Source organism: Dreissena polymorpha, chromosome 10 (genome assembly GCF_020536995.1).
Source record: "Dreissena polymorpha isolate Duluth1 chromosome 10, UMN_Dpol_1.0, whole genome shotgun sequence".
NCBI lineage: Eukaryota > Metazoa > Mollusca > Bivalvia > Myida > Dreissenidae > Dreissena > Dreissena polymorpha.
In genome coordinates, this window is record NC_068364.1 from 66987875 (window position 1) to 67000137 (window position 12263).

The 12263-nt window shown below is 36.8% G+C and overlaps 1 protein-coding gene across 1 annotated transcript in view; it reads right to left on the reverse strand.

Moving 5' to 3' along the window:
* Positions 1-2630, reverse strand: part of LOC127847271 (catenin beta-like) — a 41857-nt gene extending 39227 nt beyond the window's left edge. Inside the window, exon 1 of the mRNA XM_052379070.1 lies at positions 2465-2630. The gene's annotated coding sequence lies outside the window, so the exon portion shown is untranslated. The remainder of the gene's footprint in view (positions 1-2464) is intronic.
* Positions 2631-12263: the final 9633 nt, after the last annotated feature.

The following is a 12263-nucleotide window of genomic DNA, read 5'->3' on the forward strand; positions in this document are numbered from 1 at the left end:
GAATGGTTTTAATTGTCGGAACAAAGTCAATTCTCTGCTCGCTAATGCATTGATTTTCTCTTTGTTTGTAGGTTATTCCATTGATTGCTAAAAGGTGGTAACTATTGAGTTGATAATTGCATTTAATATTCACAGTTGTATTCTTGTTGCGTCGACATTCTAAACAATGTTTACCAGTAATTATGGACCAAATCGGCAGAGTGACATTCACACATGTTAATCCCTTTTGTCAAAACACCGCAGACAGCAGTCTACACAATAGGTCAGTAAACAAGCTTTGCGTGTTTTCATAACGTCAAACACTTCAAATCCAGTTCCGCCCAGATGTCTTCTTTAGTCAGTTTACTATACAATTAGTGTTAAAATAATTACTCTACTAAAATACCGTAACGATAAAGATTCGGCGTGTTCGATTTAAAATTATTATAGAGGAAATATCAACTTATTCGCGATATAATTTCGTTAATAAATACCAAAGAAACTTTTAACCGAAATCAACAAAATTCAATGTTCTCTGCGCTACAAAGTTTGTATAAAAAAAATCAATACACGCACGCTTTGCAGGAGTATACATTGTACCTTGACCTTGTACATTGCAGCATAATTTTCGCGCGCTTTTTGTCGGGAAATATACATGACTGTATATTGGAAGCATTTGTAAACGTCGTGTTAACAATTAAAAATCGTAGTGTGTTTCGGATTACGAATTATTATTCTCATTTGGAAATTTTACGGAACATTTATCCTTGTGTCACATGTGTTATGATTTAAATATTAATTTGTCAAATGTATTATATTAGACTAATTCATATTGTAGACGTACCTGTGAATTAAAAAACATAATTTTTATACGTATTAATTTTCTATACAATTATCTTTTTTATACATGCACTACAGTATTTAAACAATTTATTATAACAATGTTTTTATTTTTTGGCATGCCCAGTAGCACACTGCTAACGCGGCGTTGCGCGGCGATCACTGATAAGAACGGAAAGTGTCTGCATTTACCGACTAGCCTAAAGTAATACACGCCGCGGGAATTAGCGAACGCGGCGTAACGCCGAGCGTTTTATCGAGTTCACCTCGCTCTTCCAACGCCGCGTGAACACTCGCTAGCAGAAAAAACCGCGGAGGGAGCGCGTTTTTTGGGGAAAACGCGTGGAGTGTACTGTATCTCTAAAAATAAAAAAGTTATGGCAATTTTACTATGTAAAAATGTATGAACTTGAATTTCCGGTGCTGCGAATGTCGCGCTTCCTTGTTCACTTTATATAGGGAGAAAATTCAGAATTTGCGTGCATTTTAGCAATATTAAAATTGCCATAACTTTTTTATTTTTTAAGATATTTCAAAAAGAAAAACTGTTCTGAAAAGCTCTTAAAGAGCTCTTTTCAAATATGCAATTGCCTTTAAAAACAGATGTTGATGAAAAATTAGCTGGGGTTGCTAAATTAAGATGCGTATTTTATACCCAAATTATTTAATTGTTTCTCGTTGCAACGCTTAATAAATTTTAGGTTTTCAAAAGATGCGTAAAATGGATATTTTAGAGCATGGTAAATGTTCAGTATTACTGTTTCCCCACAAATATCATAACGAAACCGAAAATTTGCGAATCTGAAACAACTTTTTTCAATTTTGTCAATTTACCAAACCGTGAAAAGATCCCTTTAAGACAAAATGTGTTACTGTCACGATGTATGACTATTTTCAAAGTACTGTAAAGGGGCCTTTTCACAGATTTTGGCACTTTTTAACTTATTCATTAAATGCTTTATATCGATAAATGTAAACATTGGATCGTAAAAGCGTCAGTAAAAAATCAAGAATAAAATTAAAAAAAGGAAAAGAACATAGCCCGGACCAGGTTTCGAACCAGTGACCCCTGGAGTCCTGCCACAGTCCTGAAGTAAAAACGCTTTAGCCTACTGAGCTATTTCGCCTGGTACACATATTGCACGTATTTTATACCTTATATAAGCAATCTTCGTAGTTTCACAAAATTTAACGACAAAAACAGAATTCTCCAAATTATTCAATCGTTTCGCGTTGCAACGCTTTCTAATTTTTAGGTTTTAAAATCGTCAAAAGATGCATATAATGGCTATATTAGACCATGGTAAATGTTCAGTATTACTGTTTCCTCACAAATATCATAACTAAAACGAAAATTTGCGAATCTGAAACAACTTTTTTCAATTTTGTCAATTTACCAAAGCGTGAAAAGATCCCTTTAATATTAGCAAGTGTCATGCAATGCAAATGACATTATTTTTAACTGTATAATAAAACTACAAAATAAATAAAAACTTAAAGTGGTTTAATAAAAAACGCTGCAAGTAACACAATTAATTTGTGAATTGTACAACAAAGAACGCTTTCCAAACTAACCAAAATACGGTTCTTTCAGGTCAAATTACAAGTTTGTTAAAACAAAAAAGATAAATACATTATTGCCTACCAAAAGAACACACATTGGCGAACCATGCGTTTCACTGGGCTCTTTTCTTAAATGGCGAAAAATGCACTTTTTGTTGATTTATTCGGCGAAAATGAAATAGAGCACCATTCAAATTCCAAGATGGCGATTTTTCGTTAATTGGCTGCGCATGCGCAGAAGTCGACGCACCTGTTTCGCTTGATTGACTCAAAGCAATTACGCAAGGTGAAGGGTCAATATCAATGTGTTTGAATCTGGGAATGCTCATGTTAGATCGTGCAAATCATTTCCAGGTCTGCACGTGATGGCGTGAAGACGAAGGTGGGAAAGGAAATTCTGAAATACACACACACGATCGAGCATATGCAAAAAATGTTTGCATTTAGATGATTGTTCTAAAGCTTCAATATCAAGACTATTCCCCCTACCTAAGACCTATAGAATATATAGTATTGTATAGGTCTTTGCCCCTATCCCCCGCCAACATTAGACTTTTGGTTGGCACCTTGCTGCGAAAACAGTGTTGCGGAGCCTAATCGACATGGTACCAGTTTATATGCAATACCCCGAGTGGGGAGGGGGGATGGGGGTGAGATGGAGGGGTCAAGCACAGAAGTAGTCAAGGGGAAATGCCATGCTTAACATAAATATACTATGCAAACTCCTCTTTGATCTCACCGTGTATGTTCTTTTTGTTAATTGTTATTACAATCATGGTTAAAAAATACAATAGTTCCACGCAATACGAATGTTGGCCGTCAAATTCGATTTACATAAGGTCTAAATGAAAATATATTTGCTTCAATAAATATGTTCTATTCTAATTTTCTGGCCGACTCAACACATTTTTGGCATTCCATTTTGAAGTTTCGATCGTTTGTAACAATATCCTCAAAATGAGCGATTACATTTTGTAGAGGACTTTAAAGGCTCGAATGTATATCAATACAAATATTGATAGACCTTTATTAAAATGAGAAACAACTAGTGTCTTGCAAAATATTACTCAAGAAAACAAGTTTCGCTGACCTTCCTTCTCTATTATTTTTAGATTATAGTGGGGAAAACACGTTTCCGGGCCTCAATAATCCATACACATCTTCAGTTGTTATTTTTTTGTTGTTTTTTTCAACATAGACCGCGGTGATTTCTTTTGCGTACATGTATGTAGCTGGCGTTCATCGGCGTTATGAAACTCTGATAACACAGCACAACTTAATAATCAGATGAAAAAGCCACGTTTTGCACGAGTTTTCTATTGTTTAGTGTGTGTGTTTTTAACTTTTAACTTTTTACCATATTGATATATAAGAAATTGCTATAGAAGCATGTCACTAAAATTACCCATCATCAGACAACTGCTGAATACAAATTTCGAACAAATAAGCCGCGTTCTGAGAAAACTGGGCTTAATGCATTAGCGTAAAGTGTCGTCCCAGATTAGCCTGTTCAGTCCACTCAGGCTAATCAGGGACGACACTTTCCGCTTTTGTGGTATTTTTAGTTTCCAGGAAGTCCCTCCTTACCGAAAATAACGTTTAGGCGGAAAGTGTAGTCGTATTTATAAGACTCGCAAAGAATTTTGAGATACTTTTTATATGGGCTAAATACTTTGTAACAAAGCTCCATTTATTACCAATATCAAACGTAGCTTAATATTTGAGAGCGTCAACAAGTTGGACTAGCGGAAAGTGTCGTCCCTGATTAGCCTGTGCGGACTGCACAGGTTAATCTGGGATGACACTTTCCGCACATACATTAAGCCCAGTTTTCTCAGAACGCGACTCAAATAATACCGCAATTATAATACTGTAAACGGGAATATCTATTAACAAAGCATGGCAAAGAAAAATATACTTTAAAATAATTATACAATGCATGCAATAATTCACAACGCGTATGTCATCGCGGTGGTTGGTACACGTGCTTTTCAACTCAGCGACCTGGATTTAATCCCGCCACTGGACTCGTGCCAACCCATTGATTAAATCATAAAGAATAGACTTAGAACCGAAAAATATATTTCTGAGTACGAATACACTTGGGGACTTTTCTAACGCATCACTTTTCAAACTTCAATATCTCAGTTATGAGTAAAGATTTTGATTAAAATTTTTACATACGATCATTTGACTACATTCTATGCAAGCTCACGATGAAATCATTCATCCGTGACGATTGGACGCTTTAGCACTTGGGGTAGGTGTGGTTCCATATTTATGCACGTGGAAATGAAGAAACGCGATGTAATTCTAGTTTTATTTCAATTTAATTATTTTAAGTGGGTTCTTACACAAGGAAAACATAAAATTAATTTACAAAACAATATAGCTCGTATGAATATTCTGGAGCGCAATCGCGCACTTCGCATTTTACAGGCTTCCTTTCCCACTCGCTAAAGCGTCCGATCGTCACGGATGAATGATTTTATCGTTAGCTTGCACATATTGTAGTCAAATGATCACATGAGCAATTTTAAATAAAAAAATTTACTCATTACTGAGATATGTAAGTTTTAAAAGTGTCGCGTTAGAAAAATCACCAAGTGTAAGAAAAAGCGATATACATGCTATTCCAATTTAATTTCTATTGCATAACTCCAGGTAAGTTTTTTACACAAGAAAAACATAACATTAATTAAAGAAAAACAATATGGCTCGTATGAATATTCATGGACGAAACGGCTCAATCGGCATGTTGCAAGGCGGTGAGTTATTAAGACGTGTAAGTTTATGCGTTTTACTTTTCACATTGTTATTATTTAACGTTGTACGAGTTTGCGAATTTGACTTTTGAAGTGGCGTTTTTAATTTGTTAAGTTTTATATTTTGTTGTTTTTCAGTTTCAATTAAAATTTCAGGAATTATCAGATATGTGTTGAATTACTTTTAGTCCAAATTTCAACACAAGGCGTTTAAAAATAAGGGTGCTATATTGATATGATTAAGTGATGCGTTAGAAAAGTCTCCTAGTGTAGACGCTGAATATGGCGCTGATGTCATTAACGCATTGCTCCTTATGAAGAATAATGTAACTATAGGGATCAACTGCCATGCTAAGCGTGACTTTCAAGTAGTTTTCAACCCATTAATGCCTAGTACTCTCCCATCCTTCTAAATATGATCAATTTATTTTCAAAATTAGGGATGTCTAGTATATTTATATCTATATTAAGAAAATCTTACAGAAATTCATTTAAGCAAACAGCGCAGACCCTGATGAGACGTCGCATCATGCGGCGTCTCATCTGGGTCTACGCTGTTTGCAAAGGCCTTTTTTTCTGGACGCTAGGCATAAATGGGTTAAGGAATATTCTATATTTTATATTTAGGTATTTATTTTTTTGTGAATATGGCTCTGTCGTCTTTTGACTTTTGTTTTCAGGTCACACTACCTGAGATATGTTCTGCGAGTACCGTAATTACTCTATTAATTATTTTTAAGTGTCCGAAAACATAGAGTAATTACGGTAGTAGAGTTGTCCAAAAGCACAAGACCACGCTTGCTATTTATTCCCATGTAGGGCGCAATGTTGTAGTGGATATGGTGTCCGCCTTGCGACCTGGAGATCACGGATTAGATCCCCAATCGGGGAACTTTTTCAAGACCGTTCGACAGACACCGAGTACTTTACAGGAAACGGACAGTAAAAGTGACAGTTTTGCAAATGATAATCAAACAAGTCATACATTCAAAGAATGAACGTGTGCTTTATTTAACAAAAAATAATACTATTATTTTTAAAACAACGGGTCGTTTGCGAAAAAATATCCATCGAAATCGACAAAATTATAAAAACTTTGTAATCATTTGCATCGATAAGTTGGCAAATATGAGTATTGCTAAAATTTGTTTAAAAAAAAGCTTAAAATGTCAAAAGCCTGGATAGCACAGTGGCAGCGTGTTAGTTTTTGTTTCTAAGGTTGCCTGGTACGAACTTCGGGAAGGACACATGCTTTGAGCATATCTGAGCGCGATAGCACCATGTGAACGTTTATATCAAGCGTCCGCCGTTGTGCGGTGTGCGGCGTGCGGGATGCGGCGTCAACTTTGAGCTCGTTACCTCTCTATAGGCCAAACTTAAATATAAGAAAATCCTGGTTACCTCTGTAGAGGTCACATTTATGACTACATCTTGATTGAATTCGGTAAAAATGTTTCTTTTGAAAACATTTTAGTTCAGTCTGCCACATTTATTACTTAAGCTTGATGAAACTTGCTCAGAATTTTTATATTGACAATATATAGGTCGAGTTCGAATCTGGGTCAAGTGCGTTCAAAAAGTCGGGCACCAGGTAAAATCATATGAAAACAAAACAAATTAACACTGTACAAAATGTATGACTTAATCTTAATGAAACTTGGTCAGACTTTTTATCTTGATATTTTTTACTCTGAATTCGAATCTGGGTCACATACGTCAAAAACGAGGTCACTAGCTCAAATCTTAGAAAACTTTGTTAACACTATAGACGCCACATATACAAACAAATATTTGTGAAACTTTGTCAGAATGTTTATCATGGCAATATCTAGGCTTAATTTGAATATTGGTCACGTGCGTAAAAAATACAAGGTTACCAGGTCAAGACTTTATAGGGATCTTTTCACGGTTTGGTAAATTGACAAAATTGAAAAAAGTTGTTTCAGATTTGCAAATTTTCGTTTTAGTTATGATATTTGTGAGGAAACAGTATTACTGAACATTTACCATAGTCCAATATAACCATTATATGTATCTTTTGACGATTTGAAAACCTAAAAATTATAAAGCGTTGCAACGCGAAACGATTGAATAATTTGGAGAGTTCTGTTGCTGTCGTTTAAATTTACGAAACAACGAAGATTGCTTATATAAGGTATAAAATACTTGCCCGGTATATACCCGGCGGAATAGACGAGAGGGCTAACGCGTTTTACTTCAGACTAACTCCAGGACTTCGGGGGTCACTGGTTCCAGCCCTGGAACCGGCTACTTTTTTTCCTTTTTCTAAATTTGATTTTTGATTTTTACTGGATCTTTTAAGATCCAATGTTTACATTTATCAATATAAAGCATTTAATGACAAACTTCAAAATATGCCAAAATCTGTGAAAAGGCTCCTTTAAAAACCTAATTACTACTATCGAGGCCACATTTATGACTCAATAGTTATGAAAAGTGGTCAAAATGTTTCTCTTGACAATATTAATAACGAGTTCTAACATGATCTTCATGCATTTTCTTCATGTAAGTGCTCAAAATAATTATCTTGACGATGTTTGACTATGAATCAGGGGCCTCTGAAAACTAGGCGACTAGTTCATATCTTAAAAACAAAAATAATATCTTACCACTATAGAGGCCACCTTTATGACTCATTCTGATGAAAATAAGTCAGCGTGTTTATCTTGACATTATGCAGACCATGGTTGAATCTTGGTCAAGCGGGGTAAAAACTAGATCGCCAGGTAAAGTCTTGATATATTGGTGTCAATGAAATCATTTGAGCGCTTAAGGACCATCATGACCTCTTGTGTGTCTTAGCTATTATTAGAATGTTAACATCTAAATTATTTCAAAATTAAAGCATTGTTAGTAAATGCATTTTACATAAAAAACAATTGTTTAACAAGTCAATTTAAGGCCTCGCCCTTGGGTGAGCAAGTACACGGTATCTTTAGAACAATTAAAACAAAAAACCGTCGGAGACGGGCGATGCTCACCAAAGATTTTATTTTGTCACAATATTGCACATAAATTCAGATAAAAGGAAACGTCTTGAGGGGCATAACTTTGGAAAAATAATACGATGGGTGGTTTTGCAACTTAAAAATTTCAAAGGGCCATAACTCTCTAAATAAATCATATAACCAGAACCCACAAATAACATGCGCATCTCCTCAAGGTAGTTAAGCTTCCCATAAAGCTTCATTGAATTCCAGTCAGTAGTTGGGGGGACAAGAATTGCACTATATGTACAGTTAATGGAAAATTTCAAAGGACCATAACTCTGTGAAAAATCGTCCGACCAGAACCGGCTGATAATATGCACATCTCCTCTTGGTAGTGAAGCTTCCCATAAAGTTTAATTGAATTCCGGTCATTAATTGCTGAGAAATAGCCCGGACAAAAATTGTGCACGGACGGACGGACACACACACGCACGGACAGACGAAGCGGCGACTATATGCCCCCCCCCCCAATGTACTTCTTAATGGATTTTCTTAGCCGATATAGTAAATATTTTCACACAGAAAGCCATTCAACCTGATTTTCTTCGCAGAGTTATATAATGCCCTCCCCCCCCCCCACCCCCCCACCCCCGAAGACTAAGAGTAAAAGTTATAAATGTGGTTTTTGGTGGCTATGAGGATGGGTTGCTTAATTGACTTCCCGTGCTTTTGTTTCCATAATGGATCGTGTTTGTTCCTCCTTTTATCAGTCAGTGACAAAAAGTGACATGAGTCGTGATTTTTTTCTTGGGACTTACAACTTGGCCACAAAGGGATGGATATTAATTTAACTGCAAGAACGTGCTTTTCCCTTCAAGTTATTCTAATGCAACTTTTTTTCATAAATTGTCATAAATATGAGGATGACTTGTTTGTGAAGTGAACATCTCGAGTATTGAATTCTGTCGGTCAGTCTAATATAATGCCTAATTGAACAAAACATTAGTTAACCCATTTATGCCTAGCGCCATGAAAAAGGTATTGGCAAACAGGGTCTGCGCTGTTTGCCTAAAGGAATTTCTATAAGAAATATTCTAAAGATAGAAATAAATATAATAGACGTACTTAATTTTGGAAATAAATTGATCCAATTTAGAAGGATGGGAGAGTCCACTAGGCATAAATGGGTTAATATGTAACAGCTTGTATACTATGTTGTGTTTTTTTGCCCCCGAAGGAGGGCATATAGTGATCGCACTGTCCGTCTGTCTGTCCTTCCGTCTCACTTTGCGTTTATGTTTCGAAAAATGCTCAAAACTTCTAAGTCGCTTCAGTTGTAACCTTCATATTTGGTATGCATGTGAATATGGACAAGGCCTTTCCATACGCACACAATGTTGACCCCTGTGACATTGACATTGACTTTGATCTTAGGGTCCGCGTTTACGTTTCGAAATCTGCGTTTAGGTTTCGATAAATGCTCATAACTTCTATCAAAGCATTTTTCAGGGGCATATGTCATCCAATGGAGACAGCTCTTGTTCACATAAAGTTTGTTATGATGGTGAATTTGTATCGCACGGATATTTATTATGCTATAATTATATAAATACTAAACATTTAAATGACCATGAATGTGTCGCACGTAAGTAAAGCTCCAGGGGTGGTATTCCAGAAACATCTTAAGTCATTTCTTAAATAATTTCACTTAAGTTCAAAATGACAATGTTTTGTATTTCTTTACTAAATAAGGAAACACGTGTTTTGTTTGGTATTCCTAAAATAACCTTGGCATAATGATGTTATTTAAATGTTTATCTTGATGCCAATCTATTGCAATATGAAATGAAACACTTAAGAAAATTTCCTAATTTAAGGATAAAAATAAAATTTAACTTAAGATGCTTCTGGAATACCACCTCTGTCTTCGAACACGTAATATTCATCTGAGTCATGAGTAAGATATCCGATAAAGTTGTTTTTTTCCGTGTTTCAAACTTAATGCTGTTGTGTTTCTTTCTTTTCTCCATTTTGTTTTGTACCCCGTCCTTAATTATGGCACTTTAAATTACTGTGACTATGAAATAATCATTTTATATAATATAATTTAATACATATATCTTACGTACTTAAGTCGGTTCAATATATATCAATGTATTATTAATTATTAAGAATAACAAAACTTCTGTAATTTAATTAAAGGGGGAGGCACGTGCAGGAATAGGACCAAGTAAGAATATTGGTGTCTTGTTCTGAGAAAGCTGGGCTTAATTCATGTGCGTAAAGTGTAGTCCCAGATTAGCCTGTGCAGTCCGCACAAGCTAATCAGGGACGACACTTTCCGCCTAAACTTGATTTTCGGTAAGGAGGGACTTCCTTGAAACTAAAAATACCATTTAAGCAGAAAGTGTCGTCCCTGATTAGCCTGTGCGGACTGCACAGGCTAATCTGGGACGACACTTTACGCACATGAATTAAGCCCAGTTTTCTCAGAACAACACACATTGGATACAACTCGCGTGAGTTATGCTCATTAGGTTTATGAGTATCAGATCAATATTGAAGGGCTTTGCTATAGCAAAAGCAACAATACTTTGATACGTTTGCGACCTGAGGTACTGATACGACTCGCCCCTCAACAGTTCGCCGCTCAACGATTCGCCCCTTATATCATAACGATTTGTCCACTCTACAATATTAGTTAGAAAGTATGAAATAAAAAACACCAACATGTTGTAGCGATTTTATTTTGGAGTCGAGTGGAACAATATTATATATTTTTATACTAGTATATCAATATATCGCTATAGACATCTGAGAGACTCTGGTCGAAGATCGCATCAGCTCGCGATGTGTCCAGTCAATACACAGAGGCACCTCAGTCACAATTAGAGACCGACCACCGTCCGATCAGCAGACGACGTATTTTTCAGATCATCAGACTGGCGCCCGGCCGATGATAGCACTGACAACGGATCATTTTGTAGCATCGGGCGGCGTCCGGATTAATTTTTAGTCTCACTTAAAATTTAACTCGACGTCGGGCCTGGGAAGGAATCGAGATGAGATCGAAAATAGATCGGACGATCAACACACGGTTATCACCCGGCGATCGCCCGACATCGGATTCATTGTACATGCATCGGAAAAAATAAAGGTATTTCCCAGTGACATAATTATAAATCGGTCGGCGACCGTCTGTTTGCCGGATGGCCTCCGAACGATGACTGACGAACGCCAGACGGAGCGTGTTATGAGACCGAAGGATTCCGGTTAATGCACGTTGACAGATCACGTAGGTATATTCCCCCCCCCCCCCAAACATTTTCAGCTTTCATTTTCAAGTCAAGATGCCAAAGAGAAAGGGCGCAGCATGGCAAGTGCCACCTCCTCAAACAGTAGATCAACTGGATCCGCCCGATGATGGTCGCTTGACCAGAAGAAAGAAGAGTCATCGCAGCCATACATAAATCCCGAGCAAGCTCAAGCAATTGCCCAAAATTCTTTAAAGAAAATATTCTCTTTTATGACCTCATTCACAAGGATTACAAAGACAAGGCGAAGAGGAATGCACTCCTCAAATATTTTGGAAATCAAATAGGATTAGGTCGTAAGTACGCCATGTTTTGTGACACTTTCGCTAAATCTGTGGCACACAATTTTCTCTATCAGCATTGCAAAGTTAAACACCTTCGTGCATAATAATTGGTTTGTCAAATCCTTAACACTGATGCTGGACCGGTCCTCGTCAACCACTTCTTGGATAACGGCAGTGTTTCTCCAAGCCCCCGGAATCAGTTGATGATCATCATCCTTTTGATCAACATCAATGTTTTTTAAGGTTTAGATACCTTATCCTCATAAGGTTGTGGAGCACCAGACAGCACTTTGTGATCAAGAATTCAGTTTCTGGAACAATGCTCTATGTACCTAGTAGGCAGCGAAAGCTCATTGCGAGCATGCCAAATACGTTTTCGACGACCCTGCGCGCTCTTGATCTCCTATAGTTATATATACGTTCGTCCACCTTGAGATACCGATTGGCGTAGTGTTTCATCATGTATGTGCGAAGAGGAAACGCGTCGTCAACCACAAAGACGTATGGAATGTTCAGATTGTCGCGAGGAAAAGAATCCGTCTCTGAGAGACCTCCTGTCTTGCGTTA